Genomic DNA, 15,935 nt, shown 5'->3' with positions numbered 1-15,935 from the left:
GTCGCGGCGAGGAGACGGCGAAGCCGAGATTGTAAAAATAACGTCGCGAGAGAGCGTTGGTCCGGACTTCATCCGAACCAACGCTCGCATATCGCGGTTCGCAAGGTAAATACGTACGTATCGTCTTTCGGAATATAGCAAACTATACTTTTTTTTTTTTGCATTTAATAAATCGCGAGGCAAGCCACATAATTTACAATCATCAAGAAGACATCGGCAACACTTTTTGCATAATAAATCGCCCGAATTTATAGACTCTCTTGATCGTTCGATACGCGCCTACTACCGGCGATATGCGCGAACGCAAGTCTAATGTATTCGAGTTTCAACATTCGTGAAAGTAGTTCCGATAGTTCAACCGACGCGAACGCGGTTAAGCTATTAAGTCGAGTTAAAAGCTGCTAACTTCTTACACACACGATCTCTGAAGAAAAGAAAACAACAAGCTAATAAAGCGAGGATAAAAGATCGGTTTTGAAAAATATTTTTTTTTACGTTCGAATTATATATCATCCTCGCTTCCACAAGTAGGCGTCTCGGTTTATCTTGTTCGTTCGACCCGAAACGCGAAAAGCCCGCATCGCGACCTGTTCGACGACGAAAGTGAACCACGTGATATTGCCGAGGAGATATTCTTCTTCCCGGGTCGCATGTGCGCTCTCTCTCTCTCTCTCTCTCTCTCTCTCGCGCGCGATTGTGTACTCACACGCCCGTACTTAAGAGCACTTACTAACAGCATTATATCCTACCGAGTCGTTACAGCTTTATGAGCGAAACCACTTAGTGTATCGCGGCCGTGTCGGGTTGGGGTCATTGCGTGCTGATCTGCAACATTGATGAAGGCGGCGAGGGAAGCAACGCGAACGCGCGCGCGCGCCCCGAATGTGCGTCGGAACGTCGTCGTCGGCACGCGAGATCGCCGCGAGGGTTAGCGTTTCGTGCGAAAACGAATCGATGTACGTGCATAATACACTTGCAAAAACCTTTTTTATTAGTATTCTGCAATATAATGTGTAATTCTTCCGCGAAGAAGAAACCTTTCCGCGTGCGAGCGAGAATCGCAGGCAGAAAACACGAAGTTGCGCCTCTTTGCCGCAACTCCTGGAAACCGACGAGATCGTCTTGACCGGTGAGAATGAAAAACCGGTGGAAGACTCGCGTTCTCGAGGTGTAATTCCAGCGAAGGAATCAACGCGGACGATTGTTGAAAGCCCACCGTCTTCTCGCTACCGCGACTGCGTTATTACGCCCGGTTGCAACCAACAACACGCAACGCACAACACACACACACAGCGAGAAGAATCACACGCGTGCGCGGTATAATAATCACTCACACACGCGAGCGCGCCAAGAAAGAGCTCTCTCTCTCGCATCTCTGACATAAGTGGCTCGATATTAACATAGGGAAGATAAGCGAAACGAGCGGCGGAGGTATATATCGAGGGTTAATAAGATAAGACGAAGCCGTTAGGGTAATCTCACCTTTATGAAGTTCGGACGCGAGGTGTTATCGCTCGGTGGCAATAATCACGCTACTTTGCGTACGAGCTTAACGAGTATCGGGGTTACCCACTCGTCCAGAGAGAGAGAGAGAGAGAGACAAGAGTCGCCACGGACGGTAAAATTACAAAGTAAACCGCAATAAATGATTTTTTCTTGCGGGGTTCATCGTGGGCTCGCTTCTTTCTTCTCTCTACGCGCGCTTGCTATCCCCGCGGCTTATCTCATCGCGGCGGTTCGCGATAAGTGTGTGTGTGTGTGTATACTGAATTCGTTGGTCGACAAACGTGCTCTTTATTGCCCCCAGGAATGCGAAATTAATGGAACTTTTCAATAAGATTCGAGCACGAAACAGGTCTCGTTTTATGACCGTCGCCGCTCCCAATGGCGCAGATAACGACGTCGAGTGGGTGAGAAAAGTGTCCCGGGCATCCGGTGATCTGGTTAACGTCCCAACGTGAGAAAGAAGAGCGAGAAAGAGAGAGAGAGAGAGAGAGAAAGAGAGAAAGAGCCACCCGGCTGGAGTGTATGGAAGGAGGTGCCGTCGTCGCAGGCGGCGAGCTTTGTTCTATCGAGAAATGTCGCTTCTTCTTTTCGGATTCGGTTCTCTCCTCCCTGCTGTAAACACACCGCCATCCGAAATGTATTAGGCCGACTCTGACGCGCGTCCCGAGATGACGCGTTTTACTAAATCAGACGAGAACGCGGTGGAGGCGAAGCCTCCGGACGCTAACTGGCTTTAAATTCTTTAAGTGTTAACTTTGTTGTGATCTTCCGAGCGAGAGCCGTGCGCGCTACTACTAAGTGCTGCCACTTCCGGCAGAGACACACTCGCTTTGCATCTTCTTTTTTTCTTTTTCCCGAAGAAAAGTGTGAAAAATCTTGTTCGTGTGGAAATCAACAACTACTAGACTTCGATCTTCGAGTTTGGAAATAGAGAATAGACTCTGTCAGGATCTTTGCTGTGGTTTTTTTTTTTTTTTGAATTATTTCTAAGAGAATTCTCTCTTCTCGTGCTTAGAGCCGCTTAGAGAACATTAATTTTGCCAGACGTCGCAAATAACTTTCGCCACGTGGCTCGCGTAATTTTTGGCGGAACGCAATTTCGTAAAAAACTCCAAGGTATGTACGCGCGACGGTTATATTTCACGAGTGGATTCTTGTAACTCGCGGCAAATTGATATAAACGATCGTCATAACGGCGGTTCTCAATCCGGTAAAACGCCGGGGGACAAAAATGTTATGACGACGATCTCCGCGCGCAACGAGAAAACTTTGGTCGTACAAGAGAAATTCAACATCCCCTTCCCGCCGCAACGAGCGAAGCTCTCACGCAAGATTAAATGATAAATAATTCCAGTTAACGATACATTCATAACATTCTCGACCGCCATATTCGCGATGTTAATAGGCGTTGCGCAAAAAAAACATATTTTTTGCGCCACCGACTCACAGGGCGCAGAAATTTAATCGTCCTTCCCTCCGTTCCGGACCGCTCTCTCTCTCTCTCTCTCTCTCTCTCTCTCTTTCTCTCTCTCTCTGTCAGTCCTTTCGCAACCCGGTAATATCGTTAATACCAAAAGGGGTAAAAGACGGTCTAAGTGCACGCGAGACACAATTTATCACCGCGATAAATTAATTTCTTTTAACTCGTGTCGCATTAAACTCATTTCCGTTTCGATTACGTCGTTTGTTCGTGCAAACGGCAAACCAACTTTATTAATTAAGATCCAGTTTTCGATATTTTTAATATAAATTGTTACATTAATCACATTAACAAACACGCTGCGAAAATCAAAATGTGAAACGCACATGTGGAAAGTTGCATTAACAGTATATTAGTTATTACATCGCGCGCAAATTGAACGCGAGAGTTTAAACGACGCGTGTAAATGACGCGTTTGAATGAAACAAAAAAAAAAAAAAAAAAAACCATGGCAACCTGTCGCGTTTTGGACGAAGCAGAACGCATCACGCCAAATCGGCGCGAATCCGAATTCGATTAGTTTGGTCGTGAGGGAGAGGGGAGGGGTGATGCCGACCCCTGCGCGGAGATTTATGTTTGTAAAGTGCGCGCGCGGCGCGTAGGGAGGAAACGTTCCGCGGGGGAAACGGAGAGCGCGGGCGGGAAAAATCGGCAGTCATCCCGGCTTTTCCCGGGGGAGAAACCGGGACGAGTTTGTGGGAACGTCAACGGGAGGAGGGACGACGAGAGAAAACGGCGCAACGACCATCACTCTATTTCTGGACAGGGGAGTGTCGCGGGATGAGAGAGGCGGAGGGTTCGCGGGATTGATGCATCCTTTTGCTTGAATTATCGCCGCGCAAGGTCCTACCATCCTACGGGGATCCTCACATCCCTCTCTCTCTCTCTCTCCTCCCCCTCCCCCCTATTCCTCGTTCCGCTTCCATTTTTTTCCACCTTTTTCCATGTTTTCTTTTCGCGCCTCTTCGTCCGACGACGGTCTCCAATAAAGTCAAGTGTATCGTCTGTTTACGCTCGTATCTTCAAAGCGCCCGGCGACCGCTGAGCTATTTTACGAAGTCGAGATGCGCATTCTCTCTCTCTCTCTCTCTCTCTCTTTCGCGCGTGTGTCTCGAGTGTTGGTTATAATCGCGTAACATGTGCGTATACACAACGGGTCTAACCGCGATGTCGTTGGACGTCTCATTTTAGCGATAACTAAAGATAAGTACTCACCGACAGCTGCGCGCGACTGAGAAACACGACTGATGTATGTATCACATGCTACGTGATATGTCTACTCACCTGCAAGCAGAAAAAAAAGAGATGCAAATTTATAGACGGCTCGAATATCCACACTTGTGTGTATTATCGATTGAACTACTTGTGATAAAGCTTGTAACGCTTGTTTATATTAAATCCTCTTTGCGGTTCTAAAAACTTGAGACATCTTCTCGACTCTCGTACAAATGTTTAAAGACTCTCTCCCAGCTTCTTTCAGCGCGAGTTTCACCTCATCAATCGTCTACTACTACTAAATGATAAAAATAAACTTTTATAGTCGCGGAAAAGAAGATTCGTATTCGTTTCTCGTTCGCGTGCGCGCGCGCGCGTTCCGCGTGAATACTAAACAGAGTTTCGTAGCGACTACCGAACGTCTAAAAGTGTCCGGTTTATGGACGTTCTTTGAGAAAAATAACAGTCACGCGCACAGAATGCAACGGAATGACCGGTAGTCGCTCACGTACGGGACGACGTTAACAAGTTAATGCTTCTCTCTCTCCGCAAGTAATTTAAACAGTGAGAGACTTTTTTTAAGTTTTCGACTCCTCCAACTTTGACTCCGCCAGCTCGAGCTGACTCGTTTCGCATACGATATTTTTCTCATTACGTCAATATATATAATGCAAAGTTTCTATCTATCTCTCGCTCTACCTCTTTCCGAGTAGAAACATTGTTTACTAAAAATTCACACACGTTATACAACTCCGTCCCGTGGGGGTTACTTTATCGCGGCCGAAATCGCGTTCGATGATGTCTCACAAATATATTTTCGCCATTAAGCTGCGATGCCCATCGACACACAAGCTGCCAACAATTAATCCGCACGAACAACAACGCGTAGAACAGCACCGTAACTCTACACCGTAGGACCCCCCCAAGTACACGAGCTTAGAAGAGCTGGGCGGAGTGAGCAAGCGCGCCCGATCTCGTATCATATTTCGTGTTATTCAAATGCCAACAATGCCATTAAAGGATTTCTCTGGTAATCCTTTCCTCGCAGTTGGCGAGAAAGAGAGAGAGAGAGAGAGAGAGAGAGACAGAAAGGAGCACCAATGGAGTCCACGGCGAGAACACCGAATAGGTATATAACAATACGGACGACTGTTCCGGGACAAACGAACGCAAACAGCCGGGGGACAATGCGATCGGTCCTATCTGCGAACTTTGTTCTTGCCGATCAGCCAAGTCCTTTCTAGTTTCGCGTTTTTCTTCGTATATACATTCGTCGCGAGATTCTTGAAAAGAACGCCCCCCCCCCCGCCGTCGCGCTTCCGGTACCGATTTGCGTTACGATATCGAACCATAGACCGTAAAATAGAAAATAGAAAAAAAAAAAAAAAAACATTTTCGAATCTGCCGTTCTGTCGCTTCTCATCGGTCCGCTGCGTAAACGACTTTCCGAGATGGATAGAAAACGAAGACCAGATAGGGATGAAGTCATCGCCAGCGGAGCGTCCCCAACTCGTCGGTCGTTGGTTCGGAAACAATCACATTATATTTTGTACATCAAGTCCTTGCGTTCTACCCTCGCAACTCCAACACCAGAAGACCTTCCCCCTTTGCACGGCCGGACTAATGTAATGTAATGATCCCTTATTCCTTTAAGCCGGAGACAAATAAATGCCTAAACTCGGTTACTTCAATTAAGTCATTTTCAGGCATCAAGATGCTTTCAAGATGAATTAAGAAAATTCTTTTGCGTCCATTAACGAATCCGAATAAATGCGCTCGAGAAGAGATAATTTTATTATCGAATCGCGCATTAAAATCGATCGTACGTTACATATTCAAATAACAAAAAAAAAAAAAATAGAATAGAAAAATCGCATAGTTTTTTTCTAGATATGATGAATAGGAAGAAACAAATATAATAGGGGAGTCAATGAATAACGCAGGCGAGAGTTTCGCTCGCGCACAAGGTTGTCGGAATTCGTAATAAATTCCGCTTGAAGATGATGGGTTAGACTTAGGGGTCATTAAGCCGCGTATTATAAATGCATTAAATACTTGGCGGCGATGGGATGAGTCAGAATCTCCATCGGGCAACGGAAAGCCGGATTCTGAGAGGGTGGCAGGTGGCGCCAATTTTACGGGCCGACGGCTGTGACGGATGTAACGAGACGCGGCTCTGAGCGCATTCTGCGCGAGCGTTCGTCACACGTGGTCGCTTCACTGGGCACGATGTCACGGCCTGTTTTATGGGAAAATGTGGGGGGTGTTGCGCGGGTACAAGAGAACCAAGAATCATCCCCCTTCAGTGCTACGCGCAACCAAGAACCGCGCGCGCAACATTTAAAAAACACATTCGGAGATGCAAAAAAAAATACCGAACAAGTACATGCGCAAAAAGTGACTATGTATAGTCACGTTCTCAATTATTAATTTAGGAGCTATAAAGAAGAAAAAATAAGATCGATTTATCAATTAAAAAAAAATTTTAACGTACAAAAAATGCCCTCACGCGCGGAACCTGAGTAACAAACTCCGCTCTCGCAACATCCAACTTTCAACTGAAAAAATGACCATGTTCTTCCGAACTGAATCATCGGTAACGAGAGATTACAGGCGATGTGTGTGCGTGTTAATATTTTTTTCGAGAAACGTGCATCCGCGGTCGTTCCTTCTCAGGAATTTCGAACTCGCGCCGGAGTCACGCTCGTCCCGACCGGATCTCCATAATAAACGGACGAAGACGTTTTCCATTAGCGGTGTCGTTAATCATCGTCATCTGACCCATCCGCGAAGCGGCTCCATTTCAGCGGCGTAACCGTTGTTTGCCGGGCCTTATCGATCTCTCGAGAATAGATCGCGGCGCACGTTACGCGCTTTTAAGCTCGGCTCGCGTGCACGTTATCGTCTCGTCGAAGGAGAGAGATAATGATTCCCGCGAACGAGACTCCGGCGCGGGAGCTATTGTGTGCGCTCGGGTATATATATAAACACAACAATTTTCTAGGTGTTGTACATCTAGCCTGAGCAGGTACGGACGGAGCGCGTGGCTCATTAGCACTAATGAGTAATGAGTCGATGATTAGAGGAGGCGGTCCGGAGGCGTGGCGCCACCTTGATCTCGCCGACGAAGCGAAAAGCGAACCTCTGCCCTCTTCTTACGCTGTTCCTCGCCGTGCTCTTTTTGCTGCCTCTCCGCCTCGTCTTATTCGCGTCTCGTATTCCTCTTGTTTTAAGACTCTCTCTCTCTCTCTCTTTCTCTTCTCGTTCTCCTGCCCGCAGCTCCTCCAGCATCGCGGGGCGGCTGACGTTAAAGTACGACTAGGATATCTCGCCGGACCACGTTGACCGGTATCATGTTACCAAGTACTTTATTGGGGCAAGTATATGCGAGAGAGAAAGAGAGAGAGGAAAGAAAGGAGGGAAGGAGAGAGGGAGATAAAAATTTTAGCCGAGGGTTTGCGACACATAAAAATATGCGCGCGCATTAAAATTTTTTCTTCAGTTGCGATAATTTAGTGCATCTTAATTAAAGAATATTTTTATAATTTAATGACAAAGTACGACAAATATGCTGTACTTGTAAAAAAAAAAAAAAATAATCGTCTTTAGTTCTCTTCTCTTTTCGGTAAAGATAAAAGACATTGTAGACTTGGCCCGAGGCGTTGAGCCTGCGTCAAGATGCTCACGTCAATTTCATCATCGCGGTTCCTCTGATGCTCGTGCTGCTCTGATTAGGTCGTTAAGTTTGCTAATGCGCTCATAAACTTTATAATTTAACGAACGATGCCGAAGTGCCTCATCCACGTGCGCACAGTGTGATAAAACAACCCCTCGCGCGCGATTTACTTTTGAAATTCTTCGAGATTCACAGTTGCGTATCCCTTTTTTTATATCGTGGCAATCGGTACATAGATACGTAGTTTATAAAAAGAGAGAGAGAGAGAGAGAGAGAGAGAGAGAGAGAGAACAAACTTCAGTAAAAATAGAATTAAAAAAAAGATACGGAAATGTGTTTGAAAGAAATCAATGATTGGAAAAAAATCGTTCTCATAAATATTGGTAGTTGATAAACCGTTAGACAGCAGTTTCGGCTCGCAGCGTGAGTTGAAAATCAATAGAACGTTGACGTACACGCGATCTCGGTTGTGAACGCTCCTCATCTTTACACACGCGTAATTCTCGATATTGTTCGTATCGAATAGTTAACACATTATTTTCCACAGATATCGCGAAGATTTTTCGTGAAGATTTTCCGTACTTTGCGGATGTTGAATATTTTCTAATCCTAACGAAAGAGTATAATACCTACTTCACTCAACCAACGAGACATGTCGTGACCTCTGATTGTAGGTCGATGTGACGTCGCGCTTACCTCTTCCTGGTCTAGCGAGCTGGTAATAATAATATAAAGATACGCGCAAAAGAGAGAGAGAGAGAGAGAGAGAGAGAGAGAGAGAGAGAGAGAGAGAGAGAGAGAGAGAGAGAGAGAGAGAGAGAGAGAGAGAGAGAGAGAGAGAGGAGAGAGAGAAGAGTTTCGGGCCATGAAATCGAGTGTCCCGCGGCTAGTGTCAACGTTTGACTTTACGAGGGAGCTGGCAGGCATAAGAATGGGAGAAAGGCCACAGACTCGCAGGGGTCCACGAGGTACAATGGCCACCCGTCGCGGCGAGACCAGCCCCCTCGACTCCCGGACAAGTTAATGTTATTCCGCATCATCCTTGTATAGTTGCGTTTCTATTAAATAGACGTCAATCAAATCCGATCCGGCAAAGATTTATGCTTCCCATCGGTGGACGGGGGGGTGGCCTCGAGCGAAGAGACATGATTTTTAATAATATCTCTATGTACGACGGAATCGCGGACATACACGTTTTTCTCAAAAACAGAGACGAAATGTTTTTTTTTCTTTTTTTTTTTGAAGAATTCTTATTTCGCTCATTTTCTCTGCACATATATGTTCGAGTGAATAAATATTGTTGTATATGCTCAATGCTTTTATATAAATGTTATTTGCTTAACAGTGTCGTGTCACCAAGCAACTTGTTGTTTGCCGCGTTATTTATTTCGCACGGCACGCAAGAGACGCGCACGAAGCGGAAAAAAAAAAAAAAAAAATTACCACGAAATATTTCGCGTGTAATCTCGCGGAAAGCGATAGATTAACCCTTTCTCTGTTCTGAAATCTTTTTGAAAACACCGCCGCCGCTACCACAGCCCGGGAGAGATCCCTCAAGAAACTTTACTCTGGACCCTTTTCCTTTTTCCAAGAGAGTAACCTGATCCTGTTATTCGCGCGGCGGAGCTCACGGAGTTGCCGTGCAGGATGCGCCCATACCTTTTTTTTTTTTACTCGCGCTGTTTTCCTCGGAGTATAATATGCGTGAAGACGATCGGGTGGAAGATAAGTGAATCCCTTGGGTTACCGAGTCAAGCAGGTATCGGAGGACGCACCGACAACGTGCGATGCGCATATCATCAGTAGCCAAGGACGACGTTGTAAAAAAGAAGGAGTGTAAGTGTATAGTTTTTAGCTAACTAAACAATCTCTCGGCGAAGAGAGACGATAAAATTAGAAGACAATATTTATATCACAAACATTTTTATGGAATTTATTCCGCACGAGCGCCTTAACGCGTGAAACACGCGTGAGAAAATTATAGAATTCTGAAATTAATTTATCCGTTAAAAATTGGAGAGACAAGAAGATACGGATAACATTTCAAAGTATAATGGACTCTTTCATATATATAATTCACACCGTGCCGTATCCTTTCCGCTCCCGAAAAACCTGACTAATATGAACGTCACGTATAGATACACCCAACAGAGTTTTTTCCGTCTATGCAAGGTGTCGCAGCCCGAGACGTTCTTCCACTCCCTTAGCTACGAAAGTACAACTGGAAGTCTGGTGGAAGGTCTGCCAGGTGACGGCGGCGCCTCGGACCACATCCATCTTCATGTTCGGGGCCTGTTCGGGGTCTTCCATCCCTTCGGCCTTCTATCCTCTCGAAACACGAGGAGTCCGGCGAGAAGAAGGAGAGACAGAGAGAAGAGGGAGGAAGAGAGAAATATATATATCTCGCGCGCAGGGAAAAGGAGACGAGAACGAACTCGAACTTGCCGGTTATTTATTAGGGGATTCTCGTTAAGGTCCATCCGAGTCCACGGCCCGGTGGATACGGCGAAGAGCTGTCACACCCGCGTTATCTGACCGACCGCATTGTTTTAATCTCCCACCAAAACGTCGCCGACGGTCCCCGTCGTCGTCATTCCTTCCTTCTTTTTTTTTTTTTTTTTTTTTTTTTTTCTGAAGGCTTTCTCTATACCATGCGACTTACATCGTCGTCGCGAGGCCAATCTGTGCGAGAAACCCTTCGCCATCTTGCCGTTCTCATCGTCAACTCTTACGAATACCTTTCTCTCGTGAGATACCATCGGACTTGCGGCAGTCAGGCCTTTCTGGCCGGAAACATCGGAGCGGTCAGCGAGATGCGGCTTCTTGTCTTCTTCCGATGTTTCCGACCAGAAACGAAACTGCCCGTCCGTCTGCCACGGAGATTGATTACGTCGCCATCCGAGAATTAAATAAGCCACGCGATGGTTTCATCCGTCGGCAACGTGGCGGGTCCGGGTCACGGGATACTAATCCTATCATGGGAACTCACGAGACTCTCTCGTGATATTTGAGCGTCTGCGTTAAGAAAGCTACGAGAAAAGTAGTTATCGTCGAAGAAGAATTTTGTTTCTTGAAAAAGAAGTTTATGGAAAAAAAAAAAAAAAAAAAAACACGATACGGTAGTAAAACTTCGCTGGTGTGTAATAACGAATAAAACTTCTTTATTAAAAAACCAAAAAAAAATCGTTATAAAATTTTATTAATTTGTGCTTTACCTTTTCACAGAGAGACATCTTGTGTCATGCAAACTTTATGCGCGCGATAAATTATTTCTCGTTTTATTTTCGACTATACCCGAAGAATGCAAGAATGTATTTAATTGCTCATCAATAATTTATGTCTGATTAATAGTTTTACGAGCGTGTTTAAATCAATCGATTTGTGAAAATTATTCGCATTGAAATGTCTACGATCGAGCGTGTTCGCGAGGTTAAATGGGCAATATCAAGAAGAAAAGGATGACAGTGGCTGTGTTTTACCCCGAAACCATCTCGAAACCGTTACGGACGGGTAATATACAGCTTGTATATCACGCGGAGACCGCGCGGACGTTTATGAGCGTGGCCGAAGGTGTCTTTTGTAGGACAACGACGGTACAATGTCAGGTGTTACCCGTGATACTCAATGCGCACTCCGGTCGCAGTTTTCACGGACTATATAATACACACGCTCGGGTCCTCTGCCTATACTTGAACCAACCACCCACACGCCACGGCCATGACCATCACCACCATTATTTCCGATTCGAAAGTTGTATACCGGTATCTACCGCACCGTCGACACCGTTGTGCCCGCGCTCGCCCACGCAACAAATCAAACGAATCTTTTAATTGCCTGACATCTTTACGGGTCCTATAAAACAATGAATGAGGTTTCGAATGCGAGACAAGAGGAAGAAGATACCAGGGGGGGAAGAGAAACCGTTTCGGTCGTCGTGATGTCGGTGTCGACCTAGGCCGTAGATATAAATCATCTTTACGGTGTTGTCGGGACAATGACGAGATCCCCGCTGATTTTTCGTTAGATCCGCGAATGTCGCGCGATTACGTCAGTTCGAAAAACTCCGCAAGGAACCTCTATCGGGGGGGTTAAGTATTGGAACACAACCGATATCCAATTTCCGTCGGAAATCCGAGTAACGTCGAGTCTTCCGAGAATTCTCGACCGGATATGGTAGTGTCTACCTGTTCCAAGTCCGTGCGGGACTGTGTGTTTTCATGATAATGGTCCGCGCGCGCGAAGAGAACTTGCGTGCAAATCGCGAGGCGAACGCAAGAACTTTCGCGAATCGTACATACATACGTGCACCGTTCCGAGCTTGGTAAAACATGGTTTACAATACGACGAGGATGTGTGTACGTACGTCCAAGGATTCTCCAACGTGACCTCGCGCGCGCCCAGGACGATGTCCTTATCCGTACTCGATCCTGTCGCGCGCGCGCGCGCGTACCAAGTTGCGCGAGTGTGTTTTTATGCACGGAAAACGACGACGTAATTGTCTATCGCGACAATTGCATGCGGCGTAACGTTGGCGTTTTATTGCGAACTCTCGTTTGCGGAATTATTATTTTCTCAATCTAACGGGCGCGAGTGTAAACGTGTATTTATTCGTTTTTGCAACGAAGCAATAAAAACAATATTTAAATAACGGATAGATACTTTGCGGTAAATTAAACCGTACGTGTACTGAGTATATATCATTATTTGTTTTTTTTTTTTTTTTTTTTTTGAGATAGAGTTTCCTCCTCTCTTCTCGACATTCATAATTTTCTGTCTTCGCTCCGAGAAAATTGTGTGTATCCCATTTCACAGAATTTACAAGTTCCGATGAGGTCAGCAAGTCTAATGTCGTGACGCAACACCGTATTTACACCTCGCGAGTTTACTGGAAATATGTTTTGTGCGCGTCATTAATATTAAATCCATTTTAACGGTACAGAAAAGATAATATTAACATAATGGTTTATGTTCGCTTATCACATCACAGATTTTGTCTCGAAAACATCGACCTTCGAGGCCAGTAGTCACGGCAACAACGACCAAACTTTTATGCCGAACTTCCACTTCTTTCACGTTCTTTTCATCTAACGCGCGACATGAAGGTTCGAGGTTTGAGGAATAAATAAATAAATCACGCGTGAATTGTCAGTGAGAAAAAACCAGTCGTACATCGCAATTCGTACAATGATACCGCTCCGCGCATACCATTTGATAATCCAGCAATTAATGTTCCGCTGTGATCATTTCGATTGTTACGCACCATCTCGACGGGCGTGCGACAACTGATCACGCCGCGCGATTGATACGGAATTCTTGACGAGAGAAACGAATTCTTCGACGAGCTGCATGTGAATAATATCATTCACAGAAATAAAAATTCCATTCTGTGTGATTAACAACGAAAAGATGAAAATTTGTTAAATCCAATTTTTGTGGAATCATTTACGCTGTTCATTATAAAAAAAAAATGACCAAACGATTTCATTGCCGTCGTGGCAAGGAAAACTTTAAAGTTTACGAAACAGCGTGTTGTTAATTTTCCTTGAATTACCGAAGAAGACGCTGTTACGGAGGTGAATCCGCGATCAAGCGCAATCAAGATAGGGTTCTACGGCCCCCCGAACATTATGTAATAAACATATCAATAAAAACGTTTCTGAATGTTGGTGGAAAAGGTGGGCTCTCTCTTCGGGGGACGCGTCTCGGTGATAGTCTCGGAGATATTCCGCCGTCGTCGTTCGCCGTGCATTCGACTTCGGCATTATGGTCGCGGCGTCTGAGACCGCGGGGGGCGCCGGCGCCGGCGCGTAAAATCTCTGCGTTATGAGTCCCCCCTCACCGCGCAAGGAACCCGTCGTGGGGCCCCACGCCACGTCGGGCCCCGGCAACATCGGTTTCCCCCGCCACCTCTCGCCTCTCACGTGCCTCGCCGTCCTCCAGCGTCGCTGGAAGACATCCCAGCTCTTCCGTGTAGATGTGCGCGCGCGTGTGTGTGTGTGTGTATGTTAGCTTTTGTTTTAAGGCATCTCAAGGATCCTACCGATCGTGATAAATGAAACCCTTCGGGACGGGATCAATCGATAAACCACGCGCAAATACGGGGACACGTTCCCCCGCGACAGAGAATTCGCCGGCGCTCGGCAAAGATCGGTATAAGATCGAGATGAGCGCGGAACGTTATCGCGCGCGCTTTTTTTTTTTTTTTTTTTTTAACTGTTCTACTTCGCGACGACACGGAAACAAAGAAGATGATTTTTGCGCCTGCTACCTGAGGGAGGTATATTTTTGGATTTTAGCAACGCGATATCCGAAGCAACGATGTTGAAGAATCGAAAGAAAATTCGACTGTCGGTTTAGATTTTTGCGAAATCTTATATAGCGTCGCGTCCCGATCCCGAATAGCGTTTTCGAGATGCGCGCGTTTGGTGATGCGCGCTCGCACGGACGGGATCGAAAGCTTTCGTGTGGGTTTCTTGGGGAGGTATAATTGAATGTTTTGTATAATTAACCTGCGCCATAACTCAGCGTACGTCGCGCCTCCAGCCGCGGGCGGACCTCCCTTCTTCTCCACGCACGCACCTTCCACTTCTCCCGGTCGAAGGTATTTGTGTATTCACGAATGGGCCAGAGCGCTCGCGCAGTGTGCTATTACAAGACATCGTTCTTTCAAATACCATTAAAAGCAAATATTGTAACAACGTTGCTCGATGCGCATGAATAAAGATACGCTCGTTCGACGGAGTCTATACTGTAGTTACGCGACCTGTCGTCGCGAAAATTCGCGGCGACGACGCGATGTGAATAATGTAACACGGTGTGCGCAAATGTTTTATTTGTCGCTCGGGCGTTTAGCGTAAATTAAGCGAGGATAAATTTATGGAAGTAAGAGACATCGATTACACAGCTTGAGCTAACGCGCGACAAGCACAAAAGAGAACCGTACGCGTTGCTTCGCGTATCGAGAAAAATTCCCGCCGGGGATTCGTTCGTCGCGGCAAATTGACTCATGGCCGAAGAAAAAACTGATTTTGCATGTTGCATGACAACGTGCCGAAAGCGACCTCGACGAAACAACCTTTTCCCCTACCGTCGTCGATTCGTGTGGCCGGCTAACAGCCGGATAATCGTTGCCGTAGGAACCGACCGAGCGGCAAACGCGCGTCTTTGCAACTCTCTCTCCGCAAAATTCAAAAACGAAACCTCCTGCACCGCGCGCGTTTTTATACATCGTTCTCCGCTAAACGCGACGCCGCCGGTACGAATCCCGTGATCTTCCGCGCGAGGGGGGTACATACATACTTCGTGGCGTCTTTACGGCCGCTAAGGAGAGCGCCGAGTTCTTCTTCGGGCCTGTGTGCTCTCCGGGGTTGTAACCCCCGTTGCGCGCATTCACAATCGTGTGATTTACGCGTATCGGATATTAATTCGCTCGCGATTGCCGCTTTAAAGCGACAGCGGCCACTGTTCGCAAATAATTCGCTGTAACGAGAATTAATCGAAGGCGGGAACGTTGGCGATCGCGCGAGTCACGCCACTGATGCATCGATGCGGAATATTGAACTCGCGCATTTCTCTCTTTTTTTTCGTTTGTTATTGATTTATATTGAGCGTATAAGGACAGATAACGGCGAACTAAATGCAATATGTAAGATAAATTAATAAGAACGTCTCTCTCCGGAGACTTCGCTCCGCGTTCGAGAGAATAACACCGTCCAGTCAGGCAAGCTAACAAGAATGTTTCCAAGATGGCTAACTTTGTATTCACGTGTATATTTGCGAAATTACCAATTGCGCTTAGGATAATAGTTTACATTCCGCTTTAGCTCGTTTTCTCACTCTCTGCCTCCGGTCACGCGACTGCAATCAGCTGTGCCATTATCCACACGGAGCTTGCGAAACGCACACGCATACACACACACATGCGCGTGATAGTTTATAAATTACTTGACGCACGCTCGCGAATGATCGGGAAATTACGTGCATACAAATCAACCGCTGATCCATCACTTTTGCTAATCGCTTTCAGACTTCGTTGACGTGCGCTGTGTGCGTTTCGGT

At 46.2% G+C, this 15,935-nt stretch overlaps 1 protein-coding gene across 8 annotated transcripts in view; it reads right to left on the bottom strand.

Moving 5' to 3' along the window:
• Positions 1–15,935, bottom strand: part of LOC109855004 (neurobeachin) — a 181,000-nt gene that overhangs the window by 37,137 nt on the left and 127,928 nt on the right. The window lies entirely within an intron of this gene.

The sequence above is a fragment of the Pseudomyrmex gracilis genome, unplaced genomic scaffold (genome assembly GCF_002006095.1).
Source record: "Pseudomyrmex gracilis isolate BER0280 unplaced genomic scaffold, ASM200609v1 scaffold_78, whole genome shotgun sequence".
Lineage (NCBI taxonomy): Eukaryota > Metazoa > Arthropoda > Insecta > Hymenoptera > Formicidae > Pseudomyrmex > Pseudomyrmex gracilis.
Note: the sequence above shows the minus strand (reverse complement) of the source record. Positions and strands in the feature narration are given on the sequence as shown.